General features: G+C 42.8%; 1 long non-coding RNA gene across 1 annotated transcript; it reads left to right on the plus strand.

Moving 5' to 3' along the window:
* Positions 1-683: 683 nt before the first annotated feature.
* On the plus strand, positions 684-6505 carry LOC134479294 (uncharacterized). Its single transcript, XR_010052420.1, has 2 exons — positions 684-823; positions 6214-6505. It is a non-coding gene; the product is annotated as an uncharacterized LOC134479294 (long non-coding RNA).
* The last annotated feature ends 1594 nt before the right edge of the window (positions 6506-8099 follow it).

Consider the following 8099-nt stretch of genomic DNA (forward strand, 5'->3'; position numbering starts at 1 on the left):
CTTTTACCCTAAATGTTATGCCTGTCAGTTTCAGTATGCACTGTGTCATTTCACATGGAAGTTTATGTGGCTCTCTCTGAAATGGCCACCGTGGTTACCACATCTTAGATAATAACTATCCATCCACTGTCATTTAACTCAAGCATCACCTTGTCCAGTCCATAAGAGCTTTTCTGACATTTTATACAATTTTCCACAATTCCATGTTTATCCTGTAGTGTCTTATAGTACACCTTACAAAAAATCTTTCAAAATGCAACTAAATGCATCATAAGCACATATATATATATATGGATATGGATATGTGGATACATATATACTATATATGCAGCCATAATATATACATATATACACTTATAATATATACCTGTATACTTATATAATATACACATATAACATATACCTGTGTACTTATATAATATACACATATATAATATATACACTATATATACATACACTATATATATACATACACACACACACACACACACACACACACACACATATATAAGTAAAGAAAGGTGTGGGCCTTCACTAGCCCTGTAGGAGATCCTTTGACTGGCAACGCATGTGGCCAGCATGGGGTTAAGTCTTCAGTGTCACTAATCCCTTATGACTCTGAGGGAGTCACATAGTTGAGGGGCGTGGCTATTCCTCTGCAGAGAAAGAACACGCCCTCCAATCACGGTTAGGTAAATTGTCTCAAGGCCAGTCTCCTGGACATTGACTTTCCTTTCAACTTTGTTTGTAGGCTTCTTCAATCAGCTTTACTGAACTAGAATTTACTTGAGATAAAACTTAGCGCTTCGAGTGTATCTGATAGGTATGTTGGGTTCAAGTCCTAATTGAGGTTCAGTGTATAAACTGACGTGAAAGTTGCTTGATGCTCATTGGTAGTTTATACCGTCCCTCCCACCCCTAACCCTTAGCAACCTGTGTTAATGTCCTTATGATTTTTAACTTCCTTCACGAAGTAGAGCAATAGTACATAGGGTTTGAACATCTTTGTTTTGCCTGATGCTTTTAATATTCACCAATGTTGCGATTTATGCTGGAAGAGCGATCATTTCACTACTGATGAGCATTCTGTTGTAGGGGTGTACCACGATTTGTACAATTGGTTCACAGATGGAGGGAGATTTGGGTTTTTCAAGGTTCTTTTTCCCCAATTCTGATTAAAGTTACTTCCATATCTGTTCTAGGAGAAACAAAACCCCAGTTCCATCCCTTAGGGTCCTCGATGGCTCTGACAATTACATGGCAACAGACTGATTAAAAAAAGAGAACCATCCAACTTTAGTTAGTCGAGTTTCCACCACACCGGAATCTTCACCAGGGAGTAGATCCCAAGAGGCAAGGAGACCCATTATATTCAGGGCTGAATGCAGAGCAGTAGAAGGGGAAGACTCAAGCAAACCAGGCATGGATCCTCAAAGCACAAACAATTCTGATGAAAATCTACTTTGAATTATCTTTGGTGCAGCTTCTTGGGGGTCAAGTTGATCCTTCATTGGGGGATGTGATCAGCTTTGGAGAAACAGCAGGAAGGCAAAGGCATCTCTCTGGATCTGCTGTTTCCCGCTAAATAATCAATATACAAGACAGATGTTCTGAGGCCTCTAGAATCGTACAGGCAGGCTGTCCCATTTCCCCATGGAAGTCCTCTGAGTAGGATTGCTGTCAGGGGGAGTGAAGACGGTCACTCCGGCATTCAACTGACACTTGGGCTTCTCGGACTTTCCCACACTGGGTAGTTTGCATTTTAATGCACACTATGGAGTGTGAACTGTTGTTCTACATTATACTATCAACTTCTGTTTTCCCCTAAAGACTAAGGCTTGCACGCTAGTCCATGCATTCATGTAGCGAAGGCACAGTGCCTTCAATGAAATGTCAACCTCCGTCCTGCGTTTACAACTGCATTCTTACTGAGGTTGGTTTCCTCCTGGTCCTGAGATTGTGAAGTCCCTCAGATACTCAGAGCACAAGCTCTCTGTCAGACCTCCTCCTCCCTACCTCCTCCCTGCCTCCTCCCTGCCTCCTCCCTGCCTCCTCCCTGCCTCCTGCCTCATTTCTTCAAAACTTTTGGGCAAAGCACTCAAGTTTTTAACTCTTATAAAGTTTCCCTATGCTATTTCTCTTCTGGAATTTACTCTGTATCTTCTTGGAAATGTGGGTGCTGTGGATTTGCTACCTCGAGGTTGTAGCTGTCTTCCTTGTCTTGAGCCGGTAGACAACAGTCTTCGCTGCTCTGGCAATTAGGCAGGTCATTATTCCAAGTTTGCTGCTGACATCCTATGAGGTAAAGGTTCCCTTGCCTTCAGTCTGGACAGCCAGTTGTACTAATCCTGCTGCTGTTGAAAAGCCAGTTTGTAACAAATTTCCTTATTAGCTTTGTTGAAATTCAGCGGAATTCATTTGTGAAGGCATTTTCCACATTCCCCTGCTTCTGCTCCTTGGGCTTCCTCCTCCCTGCTCTGTCTACATACAAAAAGCAGCTCGGTTACAGTGCCTTCCTGCCGAGCTTCAACTTGGGCACGAAAACTCTGCCAAAATTAAAATGAAAATACTCCACACTCCCATATACATTTTAGAACCAGCTTATCTACTAAGAAATCTCTTCTGTGCTTAAAACTGAGGTTTAAGTAACCTACTGTGACCTTAGGAATGCTGGATTGAGGAGCCTGGGAAGACTGCTCAGTGGCTAAGTACTGTTCCGCAAGCACGAGGATCTGAGTTCAAATCCACACACAGCACCCATCTAAAAATTCATATGGTTGCTCATACCTGCAAGTCCAGCATTGGGAGGTGAAGACAGGTGGGATCTGAGGGTCTGCCGGCTGGTCAGCCTTGTAAAACAAGAGTTTCTGGGTCAATGAGAGACCCTGCTTCAAGGTAAAAGGACAGAAAGCCATAAAGTAGGATCCGGAACTCCTGATCTGGCCTGGGTGTGCACATGTGCCACACACTCAGGTGTATATAACACACACACACACACACACACACACACACACACACACACACACACGCCTGTATCTAGCTTTTACATGTTTGGGATCCAGGTCATTATGTTAGCTCAGCAGACACATTATTAGATGAGCCATTTCCCCAGACCCCTCTTTAATGTTCTGTAAGTGTGGCATTTCCTGTCACAAGATCACTACAACATACTCAGTTCCACAAACCGAGACCTTTGTCTTCTAAAAGATTCCACTGGCATTGGCTAGAGCACCTCCTTAAATACTTGCTACTAAAACCTAAGGGAATCTGGGACCAGAATTCTGTGTGTGTAGACAAGCTTAAATAAATTTGATTTACAGGATAAGCAGGGGGTCTTCCCAGGCGGTCTTTTGATTTTGTTGACGTTCTACGTTTTTCAGCGGCTTTATGCCCTTCACCTGAGTTGCTGATTCATTGACTTAATGTCACTTCTAATACTCTGGCACCGTCCTTTCATTAATTTTAGGTTCGCTGGAGATGTCACCTTATGTCCTAGAGGGGAAATTATGTCCTGTCTCTCCTTCTCCTTCTCTCCTCTTCCCTCTTCCTCCTCTTCTCTCTGTGTTGTAGATGTCTTGTCTAGAGAGTCATGAGTTTTATACATCCCCAAAGAACCTTTATTATTTTTTTTTGCTTCGTCTATTATTTTTCCTGCTGTTTCTCTGGTTCTGTATCATTGAACTCTACTTTTATAGTTTGTTGTTTAATGTCTTGGGTCATCAGTGCTTGTTCCTTTCCTTCCCCAACTTTCTTATTTAAGACACCACCTCACACCATAAACAGCAGAGAGGAGAGTCTCTCTACAGCTGTACCCCAAATGCTTGGATATCTATGGTTTAGTTTACAGTCACTTTTTGGCATTTCCCAGTTTCATTTGCAACTTCGGGCTTGATGAAGTGCTGTTGCTTGATCAGGGTGTTTGATTTCCCTGTATCTGAGGTTTTCCTCTAGATATTTTCTTCCATTGACTTCAAGTTTTGTTTCCACTCAGCCCGTTGTATATCATTTAATAAAATTTCATAGATGTCTTTTTTTTTAAATATTTTATTTATTTATTATATATATGAGTACACTGTAGCTGTCTTCAGACACACCAGAAGAGGGCATCAGATCTCATTACAGATGGTTGTGAGCCACCATGTGGTTGCTGGGATTTGAACTCAGGACCTCGGGAAGAGCAGTCGGTGCCCTTAACCACTGAGCCATCTCTCCAGCCCCCCATAGATGTCTTTTTATGCTTACATATTTTCCTTGTTGTTCTTAGTTTATCAGGTTCAGTTTACAAAGGTGCGCTAAATTTCATCTTCCCTCTGGTTGATGAACATTGTGAAGCAGTTTGATAATTTTATGATGTGCAACAAATTCTTCATGTCTGAACTACGTTTCACACATAATTTTCTGATACATAGCAAGCCTGACTTACTAACACTTTATATATTTTGATGTCAGTCCCAAAAGAGCTCTATTAAAATGTTTTATTCCTATTGTGGGTGAGGAAGTTTTTCTTTATAATGGAAAGATATTTACCTCATATGTTTGAAAATTTTATTATTGGGCACATGTACTTTCGTAATTAGCATGATAAATGTTTTTTATTACAGGCATTGGCTATTCATAACCATAGTAACAGTTTCAGTTAAAACAAATAGAATTCTTTAGTTTTCAGAACTGAGGACAAATCCCAGGGCTTTATGCATGCTTAATTGACCCCTGAGCTACAGTGCCAGCCCTTAAGGATACCTCTTCCCTGTACACTGTCACAACTGGTGTGAGTTCATATGTGCAGCTGCCTGCTGTGTCTGGTTATGCTCTTCCCTGTAGTCTTCTACCACCTCTGGCTCCTACCGTCTTTCTGCCTCCTCTTCCACAGTGTTTCCTAAGCCTTGTGGCAGGTATGTACTGATGTCTCATTTAGATCTGAGCATTCTAGAGTAGACCACCTTGGTCAGTGGTAGTTCTCTGTGCCATTCACCATCTACTAAAGAAAACAGTTATTAGTGGCGACAGCACATGTAAGGCCTTCATAAGGCGAAGCCAGACAAAATGCTGACAAGGAAAGGAGAGATGGGCACAGAGCCCCATGCTTAGCTGAGGAACAGTTGGTAATGGGTAGCTGCTGGGTGGGGGGAAGGAGAGTCAGTTTTCTTCAATGGTCAACCATGCTCCAGGGGAAAAGTCAAATGTCCCAAAGTATAAGAGAAGCTCAAATCGGACTTGATGAGTAAAAATAAATGAGAGAATTCACAAGGTTGAGTGGATAGTGAGGGGGAGGGGATCTAGGAGGATAAATATGATCAAAATACATTGTACAGAAGACCTTAAAAAAACACCTATTTTTGATGACCATTTGTCTGGGAGATCTTTTATCAGCCTTCCACTTTGAAATATTGCAAATCATCTTATCTTATAAATAACAAAATTCTGTGCACGGAGACAACAGCTGCGCATCCATGCTCAACGTTCTCCAGCTAACAATCTAAGTAACGTTCTGTCATGGTCTACACTGCCTACCAACCTTGAACACACAGTTAGTAGAAGTACTTCCGGCTCTAGAACTCTCAGCTCCCGCATGACATTCAGGGGACTTCGTGCCATTTTGGTCTAAATGTAGAACGATAAATTGAGCCAATCTCATTAAATCTGTTCTGGAGGCAAAGAAATTCATATTCAGCATGGGGAATTGACCCGTGTAGGTGAAAGTTCTAGAAAATATCCCTGTTGATGCAATAATTACTTTTAAAGGAATAAGCAAGTTCCTTTTTAACCATTAAGTTTTATTATTTTAAAGTGTGTGCGTGCGCACATGTGTGTGTGTGTGTGTGTGTGTGTGTGTGTGTGCATTGTGTGTAGGTTGCACATATATGAGCAGAGGTAACAATGGAAGCAGAAAGATAGTATCAGATTCCCTGGAACTGGGAGCTCTAAGTGGCCTTGAGCTGTCCATGATGGATGTCAGAACTGAATTTGGGTCCTCTGCAAGAGCAGCAAAGGCTCTTAACTGATGAGCCATCTCTCCAGCTTCAGGGCTGTCATTAGTGCCCAATATTCTGTAAAGGTATTTGATGTGCCAAATTGTTCTTTCAACGCAGTACTGCACTGAAGCCCTAAACCTGATCTGATCTTATTTGAGAACATGGTCAAGGAAAATGTTGTCATTTCTGATGAATTCAGTCAAGTGGGTCCTAATCCAATATGTCTTGGTCCCTCACACAGGGAGAGTTTGGAAACACACAGGAGCACAGAAGGCCACATGACCCAAAGGTGGAGACTGAAGAGATTTTTCTACAAGACGAAGACAGTCCGTGATTACCAGCATGCTGTGGGAGCCAGGGAGAGGCACAGAGCAGATTGTCCAGCATGGCTCTCAGCAGAGATTTGCTGACACCTCAGTTCAGATTCCTGGCCTCCAGTCAAGTCAATCTCTGTTGCTTAGGCCACCCTGCTAGTTCCCAGAGCCCTAGGAAAAGAATAAGAACCTTCCTTCGTCTCAGAGCTGGGGATTTTCTAGCCGAGTGACCAAGTTTGGTTTCTGTTGACACAGATGCATACACACATACAGACATTCATTCATACATACATGAAGATGTCGCAAGTCACATACCTATCGTAGGGAGGGAGGTTCCATCTTAAATGTTGTTAACAAAATCTCACTTCCTTGGAACAGTTCCCCACATGGGAGAGTATAAACGCAAGGGTCAATATTGGGTCAGGAAACTCACTTGGACACCGATTTAGACAAAACCTTGAATCCTTGCCTCTTGTCTCTTCATCTATCTACTTGGAGAGGCTATCAGTCTATTCCGGTCTCAGATGGCTAGATGTCACACTTTTGAAATATTTTGCCAATGTTTTACCCATCTGAATTTACAGGGATATAATTAATTTGCCCAATGTTTATTAATCAAAGACATATCTACCAGGATATGTAACAAAGTCACTTTCCCTGAATTCCTATGATGTCACTGGCAGCCAATCAGAGTGAAGGGGACATTCTTTTGGATTAGTTTTAAAGCTTATACACAGCTGGGCCATATGAGTGGAGGCCCAGCGTGGTGGACCCATGTGGCAAAGAGCCAACATCTGCTTGGAAACACCCACTGGAGCCAGCTGGCAAGGAAGCCCTGTTGCTGGCCTGAGTGTCAAGTGTTGCTGGGCAAGTTGTGAAGGAGAATGAATTCCATCTCCTGATGCAAAATGGTGTGTGTGTGTGTGTGTGTGTGTGTGTGTGTGTGTGTGTGTGTGTGTGTAAGGGGAGGGTGTCATTCTCATGTTCACTGTGGAGGAAACCAGGTAGGGAGGGCTGGGTCCGGACAGAACAGTGATCGTCTTAGGAGACTTTTGCATGGAGATTAACACAGCGCAAAGATCAGTGGAAGGAAAGAAACTGGATTAGTGGCCAAATACAGGGGCTTTCAGCATGGTGCCCTCAACCTCAGGCTGTGGTCCCTCCTACTCTGCTACAGGTATTTTGTCCTTGTCCTTGAGTGAGTCCTAAGCCATCTCTACACTCCAGTGTCCCTCTTGATCCAATAGAGATGACCAGTCCCATCCTTGCTGTCTTACTGGAGCATTTAGGAAGGTTAAAGTCAGTCAAACAAGTGGGGAACATTTATTCAGTGTTCTGTTGCTCAACAAAAATGCTCTGGTCATTTTTAGCCTTTTGCTTATTCAGTCTGAAGAGACATACTGAGGGTTGGAATGTTAACAGGAACTAGAACAAGGAAAAAGCCTGGTAGGTCCCAGGCTCTACAGCCCAGAAATCTCTAGAAGGTAGGGTGTCCTCCCTTGTAGGTGACCACTTGAGTTTCAAGCCCTAATCTTACCTCTTCCAAGGGTCTTGACTAGGCACAGGAAAGGGGTCATCATTCCCTATGCTGTCTGTGATGACAGGGACCAGTCAGTCACACTCCAGAGAAAACAAAAGGAAGCAGCACCCTCCATCCCTCCACAGCACCCTCAAAACTGAAATGGCACTGCCAGTCTGCTGGTTTCCCTTGGAGCTAGTCAGCATCCAATTTGGTAGATGTTTTTAGAGAAAGGAGATAGTTGGAAACCTAGCATGGTTTGTCAACGTGAATGTTATGAATCCAATCTCTGCT

Source organism: Rattus norvegicus, chromosome 6 (assembly GCF_036323735.1).
Source record: "Rattus norvegicus strain BN/NHsdMcwi chromosome 6, GRCr8, whole genome shotgun sequence".
NCBI lineage: Eukaryota > Metazoa > Chordata > Mammalia > Rodentia > Muridae > Rattus > Rattus norvegicus.